Here is a 14,039-nt window from a genome sequence, read left to right on the forward strand (position 1 = left end):
TCTCTTATTTCTCTCTTTTAAAAAAATGTCTTTGCAATTGAGTATGAAAATGTATCTTACTCTACAGGAAGGTAAGGGGGGAGGGAATAAGGGGAGGATGAAGGGAGGACAGATCAGGGGAGGGGATAGTTAGAAGCAAACACTTTTGAGAAGGGCCAGGGTCAAAGGAGAGAATAGAAGAAATGGGGCGGGATAGGACGAAGGGAAATGCAGTTAGTTTTTCACAACATGACTATTATGGAAGTGTTTTGTATGACTACACGTGTATAATCTATATTGAATTGCTCATCTTCTCAATGAGGATGGGTGGGGAGGGAGGAAGGAAGAGAATTTGGAACTTAAAGTTTTCAAAACAAATGTCAAAAATTGTTTTTATATGCAACTGGAAAATAAGATATACAGGCAATGGGGTATAGAAATCTATCTTGCCCTGCAGGAAAATAGAAAGGGAAGGGGATAAGAGAAGGGGTGGGTGATAAAATGGAGGACAGATTGGGGGAAGAGGGTAATCATAATGCACACAGTCTTGGGGTGGGGAGAGATGGAGAGAAAATTTGGAACTCAAAAATCCTGTGGAAGTGAATGTTGAAAAATCAAAAAATTAATTGATTTTTTAAAATGTCTTCTCTATAAGGGACAGATCTCTGTAAGGAAGATGGGAAGGGGGCAGCTAGGTGACACGTGAATAGAGCACTGGCCCTGGAGTCAGGAGGTACTGAGTTCAAATGTAGCCTCAGACCTTTAACACAAAAACTAGCTGTGTGACCTTGGGTAAGTCACTTAACCCCGATTGCCTTCCAAAAAGCAAAAAGGAAGAAGAAGGTGGGAAGGATATAGGGGGAAACAAAGGTTTAAAAGACATTGATTAAAAAAAATCTATTTTTAAAAAAAGAGGGGGGAAAAGGAGTTAAGCACAAGTAACCACAGCATCAATGGAGTCTAAAGTATAAACAATATTCCACACCCATCCATAGCCCCCAACATTACAAAGAAGGGAGATGCATTTATTTCATCTCTCCTCTAGCGTCAAGCTTAGTTATAATTACACAGCATCCTTTTTCAGTTTTTTTTTAAAATGTCCATTTATGTTGTTGTAGTCACTGTATTACTGAAATTCTAATAGCAACTCAGTATTTCTGTAGCTCTACAGCTACGAGGTATTCACGTAAATTATTTCATGGGACCCTTCGGAGAACCTGTTTAGGTAAATATCTAATTATCCCCTTGCTGTTGTTCTGTTGTTTCAGCCATCTCTGATTTTTCCTGACCTCATTTGTGGTTTTCTTGGTAAAGACACTGGAATGGTTTGCCATTTCCTTCTCCAGCTCATTTTATAGATGAAGAAACTGAGGCAAACAACAGTTAGTGATTTGCCCAAGGTCACACAGCTAGTAAATGTCTGAAGCAAGATGTGAACTCAAGAAGATGAGTCTTTCTGATTTCAGGCTTAGCACTCTATCTACTGTCCCACCTAGCTGCCTCTAAATTGCTATTGTTATTCTGTCATTCCAGTTGTGTCTGACTCTTTATGACTCTATTTGTGGTTTTCTTGGCACAGATACTGGAGTGCTTTGCCATTTCCTTTTCCAGCTTACTTTACAGATGAAGAAACTGGGTGACAGAGAAAGTAAGAGATCTACCCAATGTCACATAACCAATTGGAAGCAAAATCAAGATTAAATTCTTAGGTCTCCTTACTCCCAGGCAGGAATGGCTTACAATTACAGTGGAAATACTGCAATTCATCCCATCAAATCATTGTCCCAAAAGTCCTAATTGTTGAAGCACTTCTTGTGTTGAAGTTTTGGGTGCCAGACAGCACAGACAGTGGCTGAAACACCATGTTTGCAGCCATCCGATGTCTAGAGAACATCATTTACATTATGCAATTATGAAGGATTGGCCTTGTTTAAAGGTCAGGCAGTCCTAATGGTTTGAAATGAGAGGCATTTGGGAGGCTACCATGACTCAAGAAATTAGCAACCAGACTATTTCTAATACTTGAAATTCCACCATTAACAATAATGCCTCACCTCTTTTTAATAGCATAAATACAAAAAGAGTTCCCTGGGCAACGTGAAGCTATATGTGGGGCATCTCCCACAAGAGGAAAATTCAACTATGCCCTTTGCAGTAGGCCAGGCCTGAAACAGGCCAGTCCTGTGGGTCAGGTTCTGGACTGTAATAAAAAGAGATACTTGTAGATCATCTAACTGTCAATGAAAAGAAGTCCACTTAAGCTGTAGCATAGAAAGAATATTCATTGGGAATGCGACTTTGATTTGTTTGAGCATAGCTTTTCTACCTTTATTTTGGCCATACTGGCATGCTAGTCAGAAGCTTTTGTGAAGCCTGAGGGAGGCACTACTCACTCTTCATCATCCCATTTATCTATCAGCACCCCATGATGACTTGTACACTTAGGCCACTGAAAGGTTATAGCAGTGGTTTAAACCTTAGCCTTTTGAACCAATTAAGTTTCAAGGACACTTTCAACACCTTTTAAGAAAAAACTATCCTGGTCTACATAGGGTAGATGTCTCTTCTATGATACATTACTGCTTTGCAGCAAGGTCCTAGAAGTCTTCTAGAGAACCTTATACCACTTAAGTAACCTTAGCACAATTTACTGGATAACCTTGACCTTGACTAGAGGATGTGAGAAGCCAAGGATAAACAGCACTGATTTAAAAAAACCAACCAACCAACCAACAACCCTCCCCCCCCACCCTGCCCCAACAGCAAAAAGACAAAAAGCAATGTATTGGTTCCCTGCAGAAATGACAAAAGAATGAAGACCAGAATCCCCAGACTTCAAATCCTATTGATATTCTAGGTCAGGCTTGATACAGGTCAGTCAAGTGGTTCAGTTTGGGGACCAATTCACAATTCACAAATTCTATTAACAATGCACCAGCAAGCCTATATTCTCACAACTCCTCCAATGATTGTCACTCTTCTTTTTTGTCATCTTTGTCAATCTGATTCATGGGAAGCTTGACCTCAGAATTGTTTATTTTCCATATCCTTTATTAGATTTTGAGCATTTTTTCCTTATGAATATTGATAGCTTGGATTTCTTTTTTTGAGAGCTGCCTATTCATATCCTTTGACCATTTATTTATTGAAGAATGGCTCTCTTTTTTATACAGTGTCTCAAAATTCTTAGTGAAGATTTAAGCTTTTATAGCTTATCTTAGGTACCACCTCACTCTCATCAGATTGGCTAAAATGACAGAAAAGGAAAACAACAAATATTAGAGGAGATGAGGGGAAATAGGTACACCATACATTGTTGGTGAATCTGCAAACTAGTCCTACCATTCTGGATAACAATTGAGAACTATGCCCAAAGCATGATAATACTATGCATACCCAGTAATACCATTACAAGATCTGTTCTTCAAGGAGATCAAAGAAAAAGGAAAAAAGACCCATATATACAAAAAACAAAAAAAAAAAAACATTTGTAGTAGCTCTTTTTGTGATGGTAAAGAATTGGAAATTGAGGGAATGTTCAGCAGTTAGGGAATGGCTGAACAAATTATGGTATATGAATATGATAGAATACTATTGTGCTGTAAGAAATGATGAAGTGAATGGTTTCAGGAAAACTTGAGAAGACTTATATAACTGATGCAAAGTGAAGTGAGCAGAACCAGAAGAATAGTCTATATAGTAACAGTCATATTGTAAAGATAACCAACTGAAGAGTGAGGGGCAGAGTCAAGATGGTGGAGTAGAAGCAGGACCTTTCCCGCTGCTCCGGCTTCCACCTCCCCCAATCCGTGTAAAAAGGGGACTCTAAAAAAACTTTGGAGCTGCAGAACCCACAAAATGACAGAGAGAAGCTAACCTCCCTCTGAGGACAGCCCGGCAGGCCAGCAGGAATTGGCCAGAGCAGTGCTCTGGGAGCCGAGGGCAGCCCCATGCTGAGACTTTAGCCCCAGGGCGGGCCTGACCAGCCACTGACTGACTGGAGAGACTCCACATCAGCAGCAGCTGTGGCCGTTTCCAGATTTATCAACACATAGATGTGAAGGACAAAGTGAGAGGTCAGTGCAGTCTGGACTTTGGGACCCAGTAAGTGGGAGTGCGTGGCTTTTGCACCTGGGCCAGCACAGCCAGCGCCACATGGCAGCTTCAGCTCCTGGCCTGCAGAGTGTGGGGGAACCAAGCACCAGTCTGAGGGGTAATCACTCTTGCTTAAACCTGCTTGGATCTGGATTGCAGTCTAGGGTAGAGGTCCTGGGGCATGTGTCCAGCTTGCCAGAGCATGTGGAGGTCTCAGAGAGGGCACCCATCTAATACCTCCAGCAGCTGAGAAAACCCCAGTGTTTGGGACAAAAGCTCCCCTGTCTGGTGGCAGAGTCCTACTGTGGCAAAAAGCCCAGGGGTCAAGTGACTGAGGGGCAACATGACCAGGCAAAGGAAACAAAGCAGACAGAAGATTCCAACTTTAGATTCCTATTCTGGGGACAAAAAGGAGCAAAGCATGGAACAGGAGGAAGACAGTGAAGTCAGAACTCCTGCACCAAAAGCTTCAAAGGAAAATATGAGCTGGTTACAGGCCATAGAGGACCTTAAGAAGCAGATAAGAGAAGTGGAGGAAAAATTGGGAAGAGAAATGAGAACAACGCAAGAAAATTATGAAATGAGAGTCAACAGCCTGACTGAGGAAAATAAAACCTTAAAAAATAGACTAAGTCAAATGGCAAAAGAGGCTCAAAAAGGCAACGAGGAGAAGAATGCCTTAAAAAACCAAATTTGCCAGATGGAAAAAGAATCTCAAAAGCTCAATGAGGAGAATCATTGCTTCAGAATTAGATTGGAGCAAATAGAAGCTAATGACTTGATGAGAAATCAAGATGCTGTTAAACAGATCCAAACAAATGAAAGAATAGAAGGCAATGTGAAATATATCATGGGAAAAACCACTGACCTGGAAAATAGATCCAGGAGAGAGAATTTAAAAATTATTGAACTACCTGAAAGCCATGATCAAAGTAAGAACCTAGAAGTCATCCTCCAGGAAGTTCTCAAAGAAAACTGCCCTGATGTTTTAGAACCAGAGGGCAAAATAGAAGTTGAAAGAATCCACCAATCACCTCCTGAAAAAGATCCCAAAAAGAAAACTCCTAGGAATATTATAGCCAGGTTCTGGAATTCCCAGATGAAGGAGAGAATATTACAAGCAGCCAGGAAGAAACAATTTGAATATTGTGGAAATACAATCAGGATAACCCAGGATCTGGCAGCTTCTACACTGAGGGATCGAAGGGCTTGGAATATGATATTCTGGAGGTCAAAGGAGCTGGGATTAAAACCAAGCGTCGCCTACCCTGCAAAACTGAGTATCATGTTTTTTTGTTTTTTTGTTTTTCATTTTTCAAATGCTTTATTAACTTCTGATTTACATTATTCATTTCTGCCAGATTTGGAGTTACAAATTTTCTCCCTGTTTTTCCCCTACCCACTGCCCCAACATAGCAGTCCAACAGGATAACCCCTCCTCCAATCTGATCTCTCCCATATTTTCTCCCATACCCCTTTCGACTTTTCCAGTAGGGTATGGTGGATTTCTATGTCCCAGTGCCTGTATATCTTATTTCCCAATTACGTGTAAAACAGTATTAATAATAGTATATATAAACCTTTGATTTTAAAACTTTGAATTCCAGATTCATTCCCTTCCTCCCTTGTCACCCACCCTTACTGGGAAGATAAGCAGTTCAGTATACGTTGTATGTGTGTGGCTAATGCAAAACAATAACATAGTAGATACATTGTAAAAGACTGACTATACTTCCCTCCCTTCTATCCCACCTGCCACTTGTTCTATTCTCTACTTTGATCCCGTCCCTTTTCAGAAGTGGGTGCTTCCAACTTCCCTCACCCCCAGCCTGCCCTCCCTTCCATCATGGGGTAAACTATCTCATATAGAAGAGGCAAGGGAAAATGGTTACAATGGAGGGGAAGAATAGGAAGGCAAAAGGGAAGGGGTCAACCTTATTCCCATTGAATTTGGCTTGAGGAGAGAATGAAATACACACTAAATAGGGTATCACCCTCCAGGAGAGTGGGGGAGGGGAATGACAGGGGGGATGATGGAAGGGAGGGCAGGTGGGCAGGCTGGCTGGCCAGGCCCGCCCTGGGGCTAAAACCTCAGTGTGGGTCTGGCCTTAGCTCCCAGAGTGCTGTACTGGCCTATTCCTGCCGGCCTGCCAGGCTGTCCTCAGCGGGAGTTTAGGTTCTCTGTGTCATTTTGTGGGTTCTGCAGCTCCAAAGTTTGTTTAGAGTCCCCTTTTTACATGGATTGGGGGAGGTGGAAGCCGGAGCAGCGGGGAGGTCCTGCTTCTACTCTGCCATCTTGACTCGGCCCCTCCAAACTCTATTCTGTCTAGTTCTTTCTCTGAATGTAGACATCTCATTCCATCGTGAGGCTTTTGGAGTTGTCATATAACCTTGCATTGCTGAGAAGAGCCCAGTCTATCAAAGCTGCTTGTCACACATACGTTATGTCTATAATTGTGTATAAATTTCTCCTGGTTCTGCTCTTCTCACTCAGCATCAGTTTGTATAAGCCTCTCCAGGTAAATATAAAGTCCATCTGCTCCTTGTTTCTTATAGTACAATAGTATCCCATTACATTCATATAGCACAACTTGTTTAGCCATTCCCCAGTTGATGAGCATCCCCTTAATTTCTAATTCTTTGCCACCACAAAAAGATGTGCAATAAATATTTTTGTACATATGGGTCTTCCTCCCAATTCTATGATCTCTTTGGGATACAACTCTAGAAATAGTATTACTGGGTCAAAGGGCATGCAATTATTTATAGCCTTTTGGGCATGAAGTTCCATATTGCTCTCCTGAATGGTTGAATCAGTTCACAACTTCACCAACAATGCATTAGTGTTCGAGTTTTTCCACATCCTCTCCAGCATTTGTCATTTTCCTGTTTTGTCATCTTAGCCAATCTGACTGGTGAGATGTGGTTCCTCAGAGTTGTTTTGATTTGCATTTCTCTAATCAAGAGTGATTTAGAGCATTTCTTCATATGCTTATAGTATCTTTAATTTCTATCTCTGATAATTGCCTGTTCATATCTTTTGGCCATTTGTCAACTGGGGAATGACTTGTATTCTTATAGATTTGACTCAATTCTCTGTATATTTTAGAAATGAGGCCTTTATTAGAGACACTGGTTGTAAAAATTCTTTCCCAATTTCTCACTTCCCTCTTAATGTTGGTTACATTGGCTTTGTTTGTACAGAAACTTTTCAATTTAATGTAATCAAGATTATCCATTTTGCATTTTATAATGTGAAACACTTATTTAGACACCAGAAAACTGAATCCCAAAACCAGTAAGCCAATTCCATCATAGTACCAAAGATATTCAGAAACCATAATAACACTGAGAGCCATGCCATCCTTTAGCCATCCCACAAACCAAAACAACATCAGTATCTCCTCATGAGCCTATCTGACTCCTTGCCTGACTGTTCTCTCTCCCCCACCTGTCTGGCTTGCTCTGAACCAGCTTCCCGTGGGCTCTGCTTCCCTTCCGCAAATTCCCTCCATCACAGGCTCCATGTGATTACATTCAGCCTATCGGGGGCAGAGTTTACTTTCAAAGCAGGGGAGGTCTTCAAACTCTCCCCTAGGTCTATTAAGGAGCAGGGAAGATCTTCAAATTCCCATTCCTATTACAGGGGGGCAAATGATCTATAGTAATTGCTTTAAGCTTGAGCCCACTTTTACCAGAGATGGAGGTAATAGGGAGTAGAGTATACCCACAGTCCAGAGGAATGCTTTGTACTCTTTATGTTATAGCTTTTCAGCAATTATCCCTTTGGAGAAACTAGCTGATGCTAACTGGAATTAAATGATACCAGGGCACTAATCGCTGGCAGTTAACATTGGAGAGAACACATCAAATGGGTGCTAAAGACAATGACATTAAAGAAAATCCCACCACCCTTCAGGAATACCCCTAGAATCTTAAGCAGAAGGTATAGCCAGCATCTGGTGAAACAGCCTGCTGTTCTCCATGTGGATTGGGGTAACTAAGTCCAGAGACTCTAACTAAAATAGTATCATTGAATGTCAGAGCTAGAAGTGACCCGGATATCATCTAGTTCAATCCCCTCATTTTACTAATGAGAATATTGAGTCCCACAGAGGTTGGGTGAGTTGCCTAAATTTTGCTTTAAGTTTTTTCCCCAAATAGTACTCTATTAAAGCATAACATTTGTAAGAAAGACAAATGAACACATATAAACACATGATACACATTTTAAATGTGTATCTAAATTTTATTTTTTTATTCTGGATTTAATGAACATGAAAAAGAAGAGAATATTCCATATACAAAATAAAACAGAAAGGGGCTGTGCATGAAAACACAGACCAACTACCATTTTGTTGTTCCTTTGTTTTAGTCGTGTCTGACTCTTTGTGACCCCATTTGGGGCTTTCTTGGCCAAGATTCTGGAGTGGTTTGCCATTTCCTTTTCCAGCTCATTTTACAGATGAGGAAACTAAGGCAAACAGGGTAAAGTGACTTGCCGAGGGTCACACAGATAGTAAGTGTCTGAGGCCTCAGGTCTTCCTGACTCCAGGCCCGAGCTCTATCCACTGTGCCACTTGGCTGTCCAAGCTCTGTTACCATAGAGCTTGCTCTAAGAGATCCAAATATATTATTTCAACATGTTACTTTCACAGGTGTCCTGCAAAGCAATATTTTTAAAAGAAAATTTGTGTAACCTTCTTAAATAGAATATAATAATCTTCAAAACACATATAAAGTAATTTTTCCACAGAGGACGAAGCATTGTCTCCAGGAAGTTCCCTTAAAGAGAACTTTAGGCAGCATGGGACAGTGGATGGAGCCAGAAACTGGATTCAGATCCAACCTCTAATACATACAGGCTGTGTGATGCTGGACAAATCATTTAATCTCAGTGCTCAAGGCAGTGCTTCAAAGACTATAAGTGTCAGAGAAGCTACTTACCTGTATTGGTAGATGTGGTTCCTCACCTGGAACTTACTACACCAATCAGTTCACAGGTTTTGTTCCTATCCTACTTCTTCCCATCCCTGTCTAACCAAGAAGATGCAACAGCATTGCAATAACATCCATTGTCTTGAATTAGTTTCTCAGATTAGATTCTGTTACTTTACAAGGTCCTAAGGAAATGGATCATGGAACATGTAAGATCATTAGACTGGATATTGGGGGACCAGATTCCTAGTCTTAGTTCTAAGACATAATAATGATAGCCAAATTTTATATAGCATATGTCCATGGTCACATATTAGATCGTGCTGCCCATCAGTAACAACCAATGTTGTTCAGCTGCTTCAGTCATGTCGGACTCTTCGTGATCCTATTTGGGGTTTTCTTGGCAGAGATACTAGAATGGTTTGTCATTTCCTTTTCCAGCTCTTTTACAGATGAGAAAATTGAGGCAAAGAGGTTTAATTGCCTTGCCCAGGGTCGTAAGTATCTGAGGCTGGATTTGAACTCAGGAAGATGAGTCTTTCTGACTTCAAGCCTGACATTCTATCCACTGGGCCACCTAGCTGCCCCAACAACCAATACACAAGCACCTTAAGGGCCTCCTATAATCCAGGCACTGATCTAATCCACATTTCTATAACACTGCTAAAGTTCAGTGGTTAAGCAACTTGACCAGGGTTATAACCAGCTGTGTGATCTTAGGGAAATAAATTTCCCTCTCCAGGTTTCCGGTTCCTTCTCTGTAAAATTTTGTAGGATGCATCGATTGCTTCTAGGGACCCTTCTGTGATTCAAAGTGTTGGTGGGGGTAATGAATCAGAAAAAGTCCAAAGTAGAAGGCACTTTTCAGAAGGAGAGGCCGAACAACGCTCCCAGTGGGAGATCCTGGGAATCTGGGAATAAAGCCAGGGACATGAGGGCGCTGGATGTCTGAAGAGTTAGGGTGCTGAAAAGGGAGGAGATGAGGTGGTGGTGAAGACAAACTGCTTGTTGCACAATTGTTCCTGTCTTGCTACCCCACCCTCCAGCAGACAGCAACCACAGTACCACCTCCCCATTCCTAGAACAATATGCAAAACAGGGAGAGATGAAAGGAACAGATAGTTCCTCTTCTAATTCTACTCCTTTGCTGATGTAAGATTTGGATCCTTTCCTGCCTCTCCCTTTCCCCCTTCTGTTTTCTGTCCATCCCTTACACTATTGGCGTTGTTTATTTCCTAGACAAAAAAAAATTAGCATTCTTAAAAAAAATAAGAATTGGTATCTAAATTCTATGTTCTGTGGGGTTTAAAGATCAGGGGGATAGACCTCTATCTTTGAGTAGTGGTACTTGAGGATTAGATATATATAGCCTCATAAGCAATGAGTATGTTGATCTCAATTTACACTTCCACTAATGAGTCAGGTACACAGAGCTTGACTAGCTGTACTTCCCACTCAAGGTTCTAAGGGGCAACCCTGAGAGGTTGGGGGTGATAAATGCCCTTGGCTTGAGCTCTGTTCATTGTGCTTAATCCCTTAGCATTACCATTTGAGAATAAACTTTAGTCAACCAGCTTTAAATAAGGGATAGTTACTAAGTTAGCACAATAAGAACAATTGGGATAACATATCCTTCTAAATGTCTATGAGGCACTCTCCCACAAATATATACAGAGTCCAGGGGAGAGTGGGATCAAACTCAGAGACAATATGTGGAAGGAATAACTCAGTTCTATGTGACTGGAAGTCCTTTTCTCATTCAAGGGGCTGCTTGAGAAGTTCCCCTTAGGCATAGAGTAAGTTTCTTTGCTGATGGAAAAAGATGAGCACTGCTGGATATATGGGAAGCCCAACATTCTCCACTTCTTTAAAGGTATTCCTCTCGTCAAAGCTAGGGAGAGGGAAGGAGAGGAGCTGGCTGAGGCCAGCCTTCCTCTCTCTACCTCTTGGTGATTCTTCCTCAAGTATAGGCTAGAAAGCCACACACTCCAATTTTTATAAAACCTTTTTTCCAGACATCAAACTGGATGTATTTACATAGGCCCTAGAGGGTATAATAAAATCCCCAATTGGAACAGATTTCTCATGTGCTTATTTTACTTCATCAAATGGCTTGCAAAGACTCCTTCTCCCTTAGTCTTAAGGACCATTTATGTTTGACTGATTGAGACATCCTCTCATCTAGTTTGGACATTTACTACAATACTGTGAGGGATTCCAGTCACACCTTAACATTTATGGGTAGGTATATCCCCTGGTAAGGCCCTTGTGAATTTCCCTTATGTCTCCATAAAAACTTTAAAAAATATATGTATATATTTAATTTGTTTTAATCAGCCAAGATTCACCTTCTAAGTCTTCCATCCCAATCTTGCCCCCACCACTTTCTGGAATTGAGAACAAAAAAACATAAAAAAAACGTTACAAACATATATAGCCAATCAAAACAAGTGTTCACATTGGCCATTTACAAAAATATTTATTTCATTCTGTATGCTGAGTTCTTTACCTCTCTAAAAAGTAGCATGTTTCATCAGTAGTCTTCTGGAATCCTAATTGGTCATTATGCTGATAAGAATTCAAAGAGTATTTGGTCACAGTAGCATTTGGTCACATTCATATACAACTTTTTTATTCATTTCCCAATTTATGGGCACCTTTTGTATTCCCATCCTTTGCCATCTGTAATGTTAATGGAATTTAAGATCTTCCTATCCCATTAATAGGCCTCATATGGAGCCCATTAAGGGAAGTTTGCTTAGGGGAGGCTTGCTTATAGGAAGACTTTCACACCTTTGGCTAATTTCTAATTAGGCACTGAGGGTTACAAGGGTTGTGATGTCATCTGGCTCTAAAAAGTATTTATATATTCTGGGTTAGTATCTTGCTTTGGGGACTCATTTATGAGAAGGATCTTGTGATTCCCTGGTTGAGATTCTGAGTGGTTATATGTTCAGACCTCCCTGACTGCTCAGATGAAAAGGCTGTCTTGATCCAGGAATGTATGTAAAGTATATAGCAATATTGCATTGATTCAGGCAGTCAAAGGCCTGTCTATTGGTCTTTATTTCTCTACTAGTATTTTCTCTGAAGTTCAGGGTGCTGACTTTTCCCCTGAAGTAGTGAATGTAATTTTAAAAAGATTTTTGGTCCCTTAAACAGATATCTTTTCTAGTAAAGCAGATCTAAGAACCTGTGCTAGCAGCCATCCTGAGTATGCCAGTGTGGTTGCCTCTACACCATCTCAAAAAGAGTTATGGCTATTTTTATATATCCTTAGAGTTCATAAAACTAATCCCTCTTTTAATCCACTCTCCCTATCATAAACCAGTGCTAATTTCCTTTCATAAGGTTAGTTCTTTAATAAAATATGAATTCACCTGGTTCTGATTACTTCCCTTGCCCCTTTAACATCACATTTCAGATAACTAATTTACTCATAGTCCACCCTGAACTCAACCCTTAGACATGGTCTCCAGAGACAAATAAATGGATAGAACCAGTTGAGAGAGATGGAGTGAGAGGAAGGACTTGACATAAATTCAGATCAATTCCCTGAAAGGAAAACCTGTGCCTCCCTTCCCAGAGAAGCATTTTGTCCCAGGAGAGGAAACAGTAGAATGACAGTGGTGGAATAGCAGTGGTGTATGGGGCCCGAATAGGAGCCAGAATGGAAGAATAGCAAGGGATTGAACCATGGAGTGGAGAAGCAAACCTGGAACATACCATTCACTGGTTCTGTGAACTATATGGTTGGTGCAGATAAATGCTGAGCACTTTCTTCTTGAAGGGAGGCTTCAACATAAGGATAGTACTATAAGCCTAGAGTACTCTATGAATCTCTGGAGAAGTGGCTTCTTGGCTTTGGCAATCCCAAGTGCTTTCTTTCCCTCTTGAAGGTAAACCTTAATCTCAGAGAAGGAATATAAATGTGCCTGATTGTATAGGTCTTTGGGGAGAGTGAGACTCATCAAAGAGGGAAGGAGAGCTGTCTTGGCTGTTAATGGGCTCAGCTGTGAGTCTTCTACATTGAAAACTACCAGTATTTGGTTTGTTAGCCTGAGTGCTTATATAAGACTCAGACCCTTTTCCTTTTGTTGTTGTTTGTACTTGGTTTTAGAAGAGAACCAATGACATCAGGAAGATGATGTCTTGACTTGCTCACGAATTGGATTGAAATGAGGCAGGGCTGAGCAAAGTCACCAGCCTCACTCTCTCCTCTGGAGCCATCTGGGGCCAGTGGCAAGATATAGATCAGGATGACTAGAAATGGCCTTGAATGTAGTGGGAGACCTTGGCCTTTGTAAGCTAAGGTCTTTCCCAGGTCTCAGTTTGTCTGAGGCAATACCCATTTAGTGATTAAGGCTAGGTAAGAAATGAGGCCAAAAAAAAAAAGGCCTCTTTCACCCAGTTAAAAAAAATCAGTGGGTTGGGGAAGACCTTTACAATTTCTGGCCCAAACAGAAACAATTGCTATCTCTGAGCCACCAAAATCCAGTAACTGAGAACCAGAGTGATTTGGGTTTAAGGCAGGGAAATGTAGCTCCATTTGAATCCCAATGGGCTCTATCAAAACCTGGTTTTCCAATGCTATATTTCAAGAAATCATAATGAAACTACATGGAGCAAATGAGTTAATTTTCCCAATTAAAAAAAATAGGTAGAGATGAGAAAAAAAGGAAATCTACCCTGTAAACCCCAAGATATTTTGCAAGGTTTCAGCCATCAAAATTTATATTCCTTTGAACAGAGCACCTACAAGTAAGGGTATGATTCCCTATGTGGACAGAGGGATAGGAAGTAGAGGAGGGTTGTTGTGGAGATCTAGAGCTGAGTCCAATTCTGATATTCCTTGGGGGAGAGCCAGAAAGACTATACTAGAATCTGACATTCCATCCTGGGTAATAGGTCACTATGAAAGTCAGAGTGTGGATTATTTAAGATGCTCCTTCTTTCTTCTAGTCATTTATGCTCAAAATCTCAGTCATCTTTGACTCTTCCCACTCTCTTCCCCATGCCTCTATCCA

This window comes from Petaurus breviceps, unplaced genomic scaffold, assembly GCF_028583685.1.
Source record: "Petaurus breviceps papuanus isolate PSGF00001 unplaced genomic scaffold, PetGlider_PUasm1.0 175, whole genome shotgun sequence".
NCBI classification, from domain to species: Eukaryota; Metazoa; Chordata; class Mammalia; order Diprotodontia; family Petauridae; genus Petaurus; species Petaurus breviceps.